The 13,443-nt window shown below is 38.5% G+C and overlaps 1 non-coding gene across 1 annotated transcript; it reads left to right on the plus strand.

The window, feature by feature from the left end:
- Positions 1 to 13,063: 13,063 nt before the first annotated feature.
- Positions 13,064 to 13,145, plus strand: LOC131074890 (small nucleolar RNA SNORD24). The gene has a single exon (XR_009113135.1). It is a non-coding gene; the product is annotated as a small nucleolar RNA SNORD24 (small nucleolar RNA).
- Positions 13,146 to 13,443: the final 298 nt, after the last annotated feature.

Genomic DNA, 13,443 nt, shown 5'->3' on the forward strand with positions numbered 1-13,443 from the left:
CGACCTAGCACCTCTGCCATAATAATGAAGAGGAAGGGTGAAAGAGGGTCACCATGCCTTAAGCCTCTAGATGCTTCAAAGAAACCTTGAGGACTGTCATTTACCAAAACAAAAAAGCGCAGAGTGCACACACAACTTTTAACCCAAGCAATCCATTCACCACAAAAATCATTTTTTTGCAAAGTAGCAAATAGAAAATTCCACCTTACCTTATCGTAAGTCTTTTGTATGTCTAGCTTGACTAACATTTTAACCATTCATGTGATCTGAATCAAATGAATTGCCTCGTGCGCCACAATAATGCCTTCTACTATAGACCTATTTAGACCAAACCCACTCTGCTCCTCTGAAATGATAAACTTTAACACCTTTTTCAGCTTGTTTGCAATCACCTTGGTAATAATTTTATAAATGGTGTTACATAAGGAAATGGGTCACATATCATCAAAAGATACAACTGTATGCTTCTTTGGGATAAGGGTGATGAAGGTGCTATTAAAGTCTTTCAAAATGAAACCCCCAACTCTAGATTCCTCCACTACTTGCCATATATCCATGGCAAACAAATCTCAATTTGTTTGAAAAAAGGTTGTAGGGAAGCCATCTGACCCTGGAGCCTTGTCACCCCCTAACTCAAAAAGAGTTGTCTTCACTTCCTTAATGGAAACTTTTTCTATCAAATATTTGTTCTATAAATTCGTAATGCACTTAGGAATAACATCTAGAAAGTTCACATTAACCATTCTTTGGGGATCCTCCTCCATTACCAGTTGCTGGAAGTAGCTCATTGTCGCCTCCTAAATCTCCTTTTGATTGGATAACACAACACCTTCATATTTATTTATGGAGAAAAATTTATTACTCGACCTTCTGACCTTTACCGAACTGTGAAAAAGCCTAGTATTTCTATCCCCTTCTTTGAGCCAAGTTTCTTGAGACTTCTGCCTCCAAAAGATCTCTTCCCTCACAAGCACCTCCATATACCTTTGGTTGAGTTTTTTCTCTTCCATGTGTTTTGATTCTGACATACCATTTTGAATAACTCTGTTATGCAAGTTTTCCAAGTTTTTTTCAATGGCAAGCTTCTCAGCAAAAACATTTTTAAACTTCTCTTTAATCCATTTCTTCAGAGACTCCTTTAAAAACTATAATTTCTTGTAGAATATGAAAGCATGATTTCCTTCCCAAGCCGAAGAATTTCGCCATAGGTCCTCAATCAAGTCTCAAAACCCTTCATCCCTGAACCACATCATTTCAAATTTAAACGAACATTGTGCTGGGGAAAAATCATCTTGAATAAGGCTCAGACTTATTAGATAGTGGTGTGAACCATGGATAGGCAATATGACAACTTCAGTGTTCCATGATTTAGACACCCAATCTCCTGCAAGAAAGAAGCGGTCCAAATTTTTTGCAATATTTGAAAATCCAACTCTTCTGTTGGTCCATGTGAAATCCCCTATCTTAAATTTTAATTCCACCAAACCACTATTAATAGTAAAGTCATTGAAATCCTGTTGCACTTGACTAAACCTTATATTCCCACCTTTCTTTTCTATAGGGGACAAAGTGGTATTAAAGTCTCCCCCATCACACAAATGTGATCATCCATATTCGCTAAAATGCTCCCCAACTACTCCCAAGTTCTCCTTTTATCTAAAGCACTGGTCAGTCCATAAACATTAAACAAATTAAAATTGCTTTGTATAAATTTTGAGTACACTCACATCCATGGCCAATTCTTCTCCATTCTTACTAGTTCAATATTTAGAGTGTCATTATTCCACAAAATCCCTAATCCTCTTGAAGCTCATGTTGCCTCAGAAAAAAAAACCTCTCCATTTTTGAAATCGCAATTGAAAATATTGAATATCTTCATCTTTTAATTTAGTTTCTTGTAACATCACAACATCTGGTCGTACTTGATCAATCACCTCTTGTCAGGGGCATTGCAGCCCCTGACATTCCATGAAAGGCACCTCATTGCCTCTGAGAAGAGTCATACACTCTTCCCGATCTAAGTTTAGTTTGTCCTTTAGCTAGGCCTACCATCTCTAGCCTTTCCCTATTGGACCTTGCCCCTCTGGACCTCTTCTCACCTATTTTTGGTTTGGTGATTTTTGAATTAGTTTGATTCAAAAATATTTTTTCCAAAAATCCCTCCTCCTCCTGTAGACCCAGATTGCCAATATTATTGTTTTCATCATCTGACTCTTGCAAATCCAAACCTTTCTTTTTCGGAGATTCCATGTCCTGATTATCCTTATCCATGATATTTAGAGTTCTTATAGGTGAGATCTGGATATATTTGAAAATTTCATCATCACATTCCTCCACCACCTTATCAACATTTCCATCTCCCTCCTCCAAGTGGGACTTGAGATTCTAGACATTCATATCATCAACTAAAGGTTCATTGTGAATTAAGCCTCTATTCTTGGTGCAGGAGCACCTAAGACTTAGACTATCTAGTTTTTCAATTTTGGCTTGTACTGACCCTACCCAAGTCAATAGTGAATAAGGACTCCAAGAGGGTCCAAGTGTTAGTGTTTTGAGTCAATGTAGGCCTAGGTTGAGTTCATTCTTCTTAGGTTTGCATTTTTGTGTAAATAGTGGATTTGAGTAGGTAATTGACCTTCTTGATGGTCAAAAGTGTCAAAAATTGTTATAGGAATTAGGGAGGGTCAAATTAGTCTTAGGAATGGTTTAAAAGTCATGGTGATGACTTAGAATAGGTCTTATAGGTTGAGAAGACCAAAAAGTGCAAAATTGCAAAGTTGCAAAAAGTTGTCATGACAACTTTTGTCCTGAATTGATTGGCGATGGAGTTAGGGATTTTCCAACACCCTAGGATGACTCCACACATGGTAAATATATAAGTACCATCTCTTGCACAGTTACCAAGGTTGGAGAATGTCTCATGTAAGTTCAGCAATATGAAACTACTCATTTTCAGACTAGTTGGTAGCATTTTGGCTTGATTTTACTCATTTTGTAATTGAAGATGGATTGAATCCATTGATCCAAAAATGGATTGAGTTTCCCTAGTGTGTTATAGTACTATTTTTTCCATTTAAATCTTTGTAGATACTGTTCATTTGTGTCTTCTTGCTTTAGTTTGCAAACAACCAGTTTTGGCTTGTATATAGCAGTGTTTTTGTAAATATGGTTGCCCCATGAGTTCCACACGTGCTACCATCACGGATTGTCAGGAAATCGAGGGAAACCACTTGTACAGTGTACATATGTAGGGGTAAGTTCTGGAGAATATTTTAAGCATGACTGTCACCTTGTTCTAGGCGAGTCCAGGAGCAACCCGACTAAAGGAAATAAGGTGAAAATGTGGTGTAAAGTGCAGGGGTGAGTATCAAATCACTATCCAAGATTTTGGAGGAGCCCAAGGAGTTGGGATAGATTTATCAATGCAACGAGGATCCTTGACAAGTTCATTTGATTCTCAAACCCCAACTTGACCATTCACTGCCAGTTAGAGGCCTAGAAAACCCTTCAAAACCCTCATTTTGGGGTTAGCACATTGAATGGTGGAACAAGAAGACAAAACCACAAAAATATATTGAGGTTAAATGAATCATTGAAGGAAATCCAAAATTTTTAGGGGGTCTTTTGGACCGTTTTCACTCAAGCCCTTAAAAATCGGTTTTAGGAGGCCTAATTGGGCTAATTCCTTGTAGCCCTTTCCTAGGCAAGATTTTGAAATCGGTAAGAAACCTATCGATGGAAAAACTCAAATGGACCCTAAATGAATTAAAAACATGAAAGAAGACACCTCCACACCTCTACAACATCTCACAATGATAGGAGGTCAATTTGACAACTTGAAGCCAAGAAGCCATAATTGAGCACATGGGAAGCACTGTGAATTGGTAGGGTTCCTAGCCAAAGCACTTGAAGAAAACACCTTGGAAAGGTAAAGAGTCAAGCCCTAGAAGAGACTGAGAAGGACTTGGAGGTCTGGAGAGCAACTAGGCCTAGTGAGTTGGTGGAATTGAGCAACACCAACTAGGTGAAGTGTTAAGCAAACTAGGTGAACCCCACCAAATTGGTATCAGAGCCTATAAGATTTGGGCTCGGTGAGTAGATGTCCTTAGTGGAATCTATAGGAGATAAAATAATGGTGACCAATGCAGAGTTGGAAAAGAAAGTGGATGATTAGGAGGAAGAGAATAGACTCCTGAAGGAGAAGTTGCTAGAATTGGAGAGTAAGCTTGGTGAGGTAGAAACCAAGGCAAATGAAGTGATGCTAAAGGTGGAAGGAGAAGAAGGGAAGGGTAAAGAAGTGTCAGAGATAGACAAGATACCTAAACCTGATCCTATCCTAGAGCAAGAACCTTTCTTGAAGGTGTTGAAGGCGTTGAGTGGCAAATCACTGGAAAGATTGCCATTGTTCACTGGTAAGATGGAGGTAGAAGTAGTCCTAGAATGGATAGAAGACATGGAGAACCATTTTGAATGTGAAGGCATGACTGAATCCCAAAGAGTCAAGGTAGCCAAGTCAAGGATGAGAGGAGCTTCTCTCACATGGTGGAAATTTGTGCAAGATGAAAGGAAGAAAATGGGCAAAGCACCCATCTCTTCTTGGAAAGGGATGTTAGTCAAAATCAAAGAAGTTTATCTCCCCGATAACTATGTAGTGCAATTCATAGAAAGAGGCAAAACTTAAGACAAAAAGACCTTGATGTCAATAGCTATACAGAGGAGTTTCACAAACTTATCCTTAGATCTCATGCGGTGGAAGAAGAGAGTCTCAAGGTTGCTAGGTACCTAAATGGTCTACGGTGGAACATCCAAGAAGAAATCAGTTTAATGAGCCCAAAAACAGTCCATCAAACCTATCAACTTGCCCTTAAGGTGGAGGAAAAACTGAAAAGAAGACATGACTCAAGCAACAATAGAGGCAGGGGTAGAGGAAAAGACAATAGAGGCCATAGGGGAGGTTTTGGAGGAAGAAGTTCTGAACAAAGAACACAAGGAGAGTCTAAACTCACTGAGCAACAAGAGGGTAGCACTAATAGAGGAGGATTCAATAGAGGAAGGGGATCCAATAGTGGTTTCAGAGGAAGATCTAGTGGCCAAGGTAGAGGTTCTTCATATTTTTCAGCAATGAAGTGTTACCATTGCAACCAACTTGGTCATCCAGCATATAGGTGCCTAGAGAAGGGATCATCATCACATGGTAGTGAAAGAAGAGTGAGCTATCTTCAAGTAGAAAGACTTCAGAGGTTGCCTTAGAGTTAGAGGTAGGTGACAACTTGATGATAAGGAGAACTTTGATCAAAGAACTGGTTAGAAAAGATCCAAGCCAAAGAAGGTCCTTATTTAGGATCAAATGCAAGATTATGGACAAAGTGTACAAAGTGATCATTGATTCAGGTTCTACAAAAAATATTGTGTCAGAAGAGGTAGTGAGTAATCTTAAATTGCAAAGGATACCTCACAACAATCCCTGTAGAGTCACCTAGTTGAACAAAGGCCAACATGTCCTATTCAATGAGCAAGCATGGGTGGATTTTACCATTTGGAGGTATAAGGATAAGGTGTTATGTGATGTCCTACCCATGGATGCATGCCATCTTCTATTGGGAAGACCATGGCGATTTGATAGACAAGCTATCCATGATGGAGCCAAGAATGCATACTCATTCAAGAAAGATGGAGTCACATTCAAGATTCAGTCTATCCTTGAAGAAGGTGAAAAGAGGGCAGCAGGTCCCAATGTCCTTTTGGTGAGTGAAAAACAATTCTTAAAGACACTTGAGGAAGGTGAAGGTATAGGGTTTGCACTTGTGATGAAGCCCAAAGAGGGAGACAAGAAAGAGAATCTAGATTTGCCATTAGAGGTGCGAGATTTGTTGAAGAAATTCAAAGGCATAGTAAGTGAAGGACAACTAGCCACCTTACCTCCTAAAAGGACCATAAGCCATCAAATAGACTTCATTCCTAGAGCATCCTTGCCTAATAAGGCAACTTATAAAATGACTCCTCAACAAAACATTTATAAAATGACTCCTCAACAAAATGTTGAAATTGCCAAGCAAATCCAAGAGCTCTTAGACCAAGGCCTAATTAGGAAAAGCATAAGCCCTTGTATTTTCCCTACCATGTTAGCACCAAAGAAAGGTGGTACTTGGAGATTGTGTACTAATTCTAGAGCCATAAATAGGATCACTATCAGGTATAGGTTCCCTATTCCAATGCTCCAATCACCTTCATGAGACTCAAGAATGAGGTGATGAAGGAATTCATAGGTAAATTTGTGGTGGTATATCTATATGATATTCTCATTTTCAGTAAAGATAGGGCAGCTCACATTAATCATTTGCAAGATGTATTACAAATATTGTATGATGAAAAGCTAACCACAAACTTGGATAAGTGTGAGTTTGTTAAGAAGGAGTTGGTTTACCTTGGGTTTGTGTTGTCTCAAGTAAACCTCAAGATGGATCCTAGCAAGGTTGAATCCATTGTAAATTGGCCTACTCCCAAGTCAGCAACAAAGGTGAGAAGCTTCCATGGACTAGCTCAGTACTACAAAAAGTTCATTAGGCAATTTCGTGCTATATGTGCACCAATGCTAGACACCATTAGAGGTGGAATAAAGGCAAGGTTTCAGTGGGGTGAAGTAGAAAACAAAGGTTTTGAAACCTTGAAGGAGAATATAGCTACCCAATTGGTGCTAGTGTTGCCTAGTTTTGAGAAACTTTTCATTGTAGAATGTGATGCAAGCAATGTTGCAGTAGGTATTGTCCTAAGCCAAGAAGAAAGACTGGTAGCTTTCCATAGTGAGAAGCTAAGTGATGCCAAGAGGAAATACTCCTCTTATGATCTTGAGTTGTATGCTTTAGTTCAGGCATTGAGGAAGTGGAGACATTATCTCCTCCCTAAAGAATTTGTAGTCTATACAGACAACCAAGCCTTGAGTTTTCTAAACTCACAAGACAAGCTCGGTCATAAACAGATAAAATGGGTGGAGTATATGCAGGCCTATGCATTCACCATTAAGCACAAGAAAGGGCAGTTAAACCAGGTTGTTGATGCATTAAGTTGGAGGCTTTTGACAGTCCAAGAAATCCAATTGAGAAGCATAGGTGTGGACAGTTTTAGAGACTTGTACCTGGAGGATGAAGACTTCTCAAATGCCTACAAGGTGTGTAAGGAGTATCAAAATCACTTCCATAGTGAGTATTCTGATTTTACTTTGCAAAATGGACTATTGTTCAAAGATGGGCAACTTTGTGTGCCTAGAGGCTCAATGTGAGAAAACCTTATGCAAGAGAAGCATAATGGCAGCCTTAGTGGACATTTTGGAGTCAATAAGACTCAAGAGTTGGTTCAAAGGTACTATTATTGGCTAAGGATGAATCAAGATGTGAAGAAATATGTGGAGACTTGCATAGTTTGCCAAAAGGCCAAGGGTACTTATACAAATGCCAGTTTATACCAACCTCTTCCCATACCAAATAGACCTTGGGAATGCATTAGCATGGACTTTGTAGTAGGTTTACCAAGGACAAAGCATGGATATGACAACATTTATGTCATTGTGGATAGATTTAGCAAAATGGATCACTTTGTGCCTTGCAAGACTACTCATGATGCATGCCAAATTTCTCAATTGTTCTTCAAAGAGGTAGTGAGGATACATGGTTTACCCATGGGCATTGTTTCAGATAGGTACTCAAAGTTCATGAGTCATTTTTGGAAGACACTATGACAAAATCTTGGCACCAACCTTTCTTTTGGATCAGCCTACCATCCTCAAATAGATGGGCACACCGAAGTGGTGAATAGAATCTTGGGAAACTTGTTAAGGTGCCTTACTAAGGAATATGGTCAGACATGGGATCAAGTACTCTCACAAGCTGAACATGCATATAATGACACCATGAATAGGACTGCCGACAAGAACCATTTTGAAGTGGTCTATGGTGTGCACTCAAGAGGCATTTTGGATTTGAGAGACTTAGGAAGTGAAAAAGCAAGAAGTGGATATGCAGAAGACTTTTCTCAATCGATGAAGGAGGTCCATGAACCAGTTAAGCAAGCATTGATGGAGAATACAAGCAAACTCAAAAAAAAAGTTGATGAAAGAAGGAAGAACCTACAATTTCAAGTGGGAGATCTTGTCATGGTGCACCTAAAAAATGAAAGACTACAACAAGGAGTGCCAAGCAAGTTGCAAATGAGGAGGATAGGTCCATGTGCCATTCTAGCTAAGTATGGAGAAAATGCATACAAGGTGGATCTACCTAGTGACATAGGATTGTCACCGATTTTCAACATAGTAGACTTAGTTGCATAAAAGGGACCAGTTCAAGGTTCAGATTGTTGTCACTCAGAGGTTTTAGATGATGTGAACAACCTTCAGTTACCAGCCAAACCAAATACAACGGTCGAGAAGGTGTTGAGTTCAAGGATCACCAAAAAGACAAGGCATCAAGTCTATTGGGAGCACCTAATAAAATGGAAAGGTATGGATGATGATGAAGCCACATGGGTTCTTGAAATAGAGTTCAAGAAGCTTGGAATTGATCAGAATCTGATTCCCAAGGAGGAGACATGATCTTCTTTTGTTTGGGAGAATGGTGCAGGAACACCTATGACTTAGACTATCTAGTTTTTCAATTTTGTCTTGTACTGACCCTAGCCAAGTTAGTAGTGAATAAGGACTATAGGAGGGTCCAAGTGTTGGTGTTTTGAGTCAATGTAGGCCTAGGTTGAGTTCATTCTTCTTAGGTTTGCATTTTTGTGTAAATAGTGGATTTGAGTAGGTAATTGACCTTCTTGATGGTCAAAAGTGTCAAAAATTGGTATAGGCATTAGGGAGGGTTAAATTAGTCTTAGGAATGTTTTAAAAGTCATGTGTGATGACTTAGAATAGGTCTTATAGGTTGAGAAGACCCAAAAGTGCAAAATTGCAAAGTTGCAAAAAGTTGTCATGACAACTTTTGAAAATTGTCATGACAACTTTTGTCCTGAATTGGTTGGTGATGGAGTTAGGGATTGTCCAACGCCCTAGGATGAATCCACGTGGGAAAGATATAAGTACCCTCTCTTGCATGGTTACCAAGGTTGGAGAATGTGTCATGCAAGTTCAACAATCCGAAACTACTCATTTTCAGACTAGTTGGTAGCATTTTGGCTTGATTTTACTTATTTTGTAATTGAAGATGGATTGAATCCATTGATCCAGAAATGGATTGAGTTTATCTAGTGTGTTATAGTATTTTTTTTTCTATTTCAAGATTTTTAGATACTGTTCATTTATGTTTTCTTGCTTTAGTTTGCAAACAACCAGTTTTGGCTTGTATATAGTAGTGTTTTTGTAAATATGGTTGCCCCATGATTTCCACACATGATGCCATCATGGATTGTTGGGAAATGGAGGGAAACCACCTGTACAGTGTACATATGTAGGGGCAAGTTCTGGAGAAGAGTTTAAGCATGATTGTCACCTTGTTCTAGGCAAGTCCAGGAGCAACCCGGCTAGAGGAAATAAGGTGAAAACATGGTGTAAAATGCAGGGGTGAGTACCATATCACTATCCAAGATTTTGGAGGGGTCCAAGGAGTTGGGATAGAGTTACCAATGCAAGGAGGAGCCTTGAAAAGTTCATTTGATGCTCAAACCCCAACTTGACCATTCACTGCCAGTTAGAGGCCTAGAAAACCCTTCAAAAATCTCATTTTGGGGTTAGCACATTGAATGGTGGAACAAGAAGCCAAAACACAAAAATATATTGAGTTTAAATGAATCATTAAAGGAAATCCAAAATTTTTAGGGGGTCTTTTGGACCGTTTTCACTCAAGCCCTAAAAAACCAGTTTTAGGAGTCCTAATTGGGCTAATTCCTTGTAGCCCTTTCCTAGGCAAGATTTTGAAATCGGTAAGAAACCAATTGATGGAAAACCTCAAATGGACCCTAAATGAATTCAAAACATGAAAGAAGACACCTCCACACCTCTCCAACATCTCACAATAATAGGAGGTCAATTTGACAGCTTGAAGCCAAGAAGCCATAATTGAGCACATCGGAAGCACTGTGAATTGGTAGGGTTCCTAGCCAAAAAACTTGAAGCAAACAACTTGGAAAGGTAAAGAGTCAAGCCCTAGAAGAGAATGAGAAGGACTTGGAGGTCTGGAGAGAAACTAGGCCTGATGAGTTGGTGGAGTTCAGTAACACCAACTAGGTGAAGTGTTAAGCAAACTAGGTGAACCCCACCAATTCTGGTGGATTTTTCTAGAGACTATGTTTTTATGCAACACTCCACTGTTTTACTCAAAATGAATATCTTCAATATGTGGCATCAGATTCCTATCCTGCTCTGTATATATATTTCAACATTCTCCTTTAACTTCTCCCTTGACTCTTTATGATTATCCTTTACACCTTCTAGGTCTGTTTTAGGCTCATCAATCTCTAGATTATTATTTGCCATATCATTTTGACCCTTATTTTCTTTGACCATGGAATCATTATAAAGCTTTTTGGAAAAAAATTCCACTCTTGTGTGGGATTCATTTCCTTCGAGATTCAGACCCGTAGTCATTATATTGGCATCCTGTGCTATTTCAACCTCCAAGCCATTAACTTCCTTGTTTTGATTGCTTCTACCTTCCGGCGAGACACTCTTTCCATCATTTGCTGTCATATCATTAACCTGTGTCAATTTTACTAACATGTCTTGAAGCCTAAATTATAACATTGATTCTTCCCCTTTTATGTGTTTTGACATTCTGCATCTAAGTACCCTTTTTTTCTTGCATATAGCACAAACATGAATCAAATCTTCAACTTCAATAGGTTGTATCCATACTCCCTCACCTGACTTCAGTTCTATATATTGCGGAAGTGGATGAATGGCTTGCCATTGAATGCAAACCCTAGCATACTTACTATATTCTTTTACCTCCCGAGCTTCATTGGCCATTAAAAACCCTCCAAGCTTGTCGCCTATCAACTTTAGGGCTTCAGTATCCCAATACTCATGAGGGAGATTATAGAGTCGTATCCATAGCGGAAGAATATCGATCTCCTCCTTCTTGGGGTCAAAGTTCAACCTGTAGTCTTTAATAAAAAACCCTTTCCCCCCATGAGAAAATGATCACTATTTAATATCCATTGATTATCTTTCTCACTCGAGCTAATGACAAGATAAAACCCATTTGGGAGGGTTTTCAACATGTAGGCCTCTCCCCAGTTAGCATAAACCCACGACCTAACTCTAGAGAAAGCAAGCTAGTCTCCATTCCATTTCATGAAAAAGGCTCTACTTTTTAAAATTTGAACTAAAATCTTCCATTCGTAGTTATCTACAAGTATGGAAACTACAGTCACGTGCTCTAGACTTTTGCATACCTTTTTTATCTATGGCTTCGGGCTAGCCTTCTTTGGTCTCTAGAATTTCTTTTCAATCGTTCTAAAATCCACCCGAGGTCCAGAATGAATAGATGCAAAACCCCATTTATTTCTATCCCATTCTCTTAATTCTTTGTGAATGAATCTTTTCCAATTTTTCACAACATGAAAGCTTCGACTTTCCTGTCCCTTCCATGCCCGATACGGTGGCTGCCACTCCCTATTTCGATAACCTTTGATTCTTCAACCTCTGTAGTTCCAAATCTGTCTCTGGCGTCTCTTTCTGTGAAACCCTAGCTCCGCCATCTCGCATTGCTTGCTGTAATATTATGTATTTTATTAATATGTCTCAACAATTTTTTTTAGTTACTAGTTAAAACCACAAATTGTGAAATGATTGCAATAGTATCAACCTAAGGACAAGTACTAATGACCTAATAACCTGATCAAATTTACAACAAAATAAAAAAAATACTATGTTATAATTAGCCCCAACAAAATTTTTTAGTCACTAGTTAAACTACAAATTGTGAAATGATTTTAGTAGTACTAATTCAAGGACAAGTACTAATAACCTAATAACCTAACACAAGTACCAATAAGAATACTAAGGTTGGGTCTCATGGAGGGGGCCTTCCTTAAAAATAGAGCTAGAGCTGGTGAGATTTTTAAGAATATTTTAAAGTCATTGCTTCCATGAATTTTGAAACGCGGTTTAGTTTAAAAATTAAGCTCTGAAATTTAAGGAAGTTGGTAGTCTCATGAATATGATACCTTTGTCTGTTATACCATGTGTAGTGATAAAAACAAGTAAAATAAATCATTTTCCCTCCAATTTTTCTTTTAATGAAAATCTAAACTTGGATGATTGATAAGTGATAGATAACATCCTTGTGCTGGTGGGGCAATTTCTAGCCCCTCCATTTTCACCCGCTCAAATATGCAAGCCAAAAAATAGGAGCTCCTCTTTTCCAAGGAAAAATTCCAAATAATAGTGTAACAATTTTTTTTCTTCATCCAACCTCCTCTTCCTCAAAAATAGAAACTTAAGCTCCCACGAGACAGCACTATAACTCATGAATTATATTAAACCTTCTATTAAAAAAATATAAAAATCATTTTACATACTATCTACGTGTGTGGGGTGGATTTTATTTACATGAACGCCTAATTTTTCCACACGGGGCGTCCCCCTAAGTGTTTCAGCATCTACTATTAGGGTTTCCCTTATATCTTTAGTGCTTCTATGTTTCCGCCTACTGGATGGTAGATTTCCAGCGACCACCGTTTAGGGTTTTGGTTGCGCTGGCTTTAAAGGACCGGAGGTTAGGGCTTAGAAGGAGTGGCATTACCTGCACTACTCGTAGCGATTAGGGTATGAAAACGCCCACTTACTTTTCGTGAACATTGGTACCATTAGATTTTACTAACATGCTATTGTTGTACGATTGCCTGAGTGGTTATATCGATCCATTTTTGCAACGATGAGGATGTTCAGTTAATTGCCTTATGTGTTCTATGCTCTGTCTTAACTCTGTTCGACCCTTTATTTTAGTTTTGAAATGTTTTCTATGTTCTTCGGTAGGGGTATTTGTTATCATTGTATGATGTTATATGCCTTCTTAATTTTATCATTTAATTTGGCTAAGTGCTCTGTATCAGAGTTTGAATAAACATTTTTTTGGGAGGCCGGTGATGTAAGAAAATATTTGCTACTCTTGATGGCTTGGCCACCTGATGATATTTTAACTACCAAGATCTCTGAGGCCTTTCAAATATGTGAGTTTTAGGTTTTCATATTTCGCATTTGGATAAAGATTCATCTCTTCTGGATGGTCTTTTATTTAAACAGAAGCATAATATGAATTGTCTAGCTAGAGTGTGGTAATAATATTTAACTCATACCCTTCTCACAATCCCAACCAGTTCGGAATTGTTGTATCAAAATGCTGGTTTTTGGATTGATTTCGTTAGTCATATTATAAGATCTGTAAGTTCTATGGAATGCACCTTAAGTATCTAATAATCTAGTTTTGTTAGGTTTTTCGGAGGAGGGTTATAGGTTTT

Source organism: Cryptomeria japonica, chromosome 1 (assembly GCF_030272615.1).
Source record: "Cryptomeria japonica chromosome 1, Sugi_1.0, whole genome shotgun sequence".
Lineage (NCBI taxonomy): Eukaryota > Viridiplantae > Streptophyta > Pinopsida > Cupressales > Cupressaceae > Cryptomeria > Cryptomeria japonica.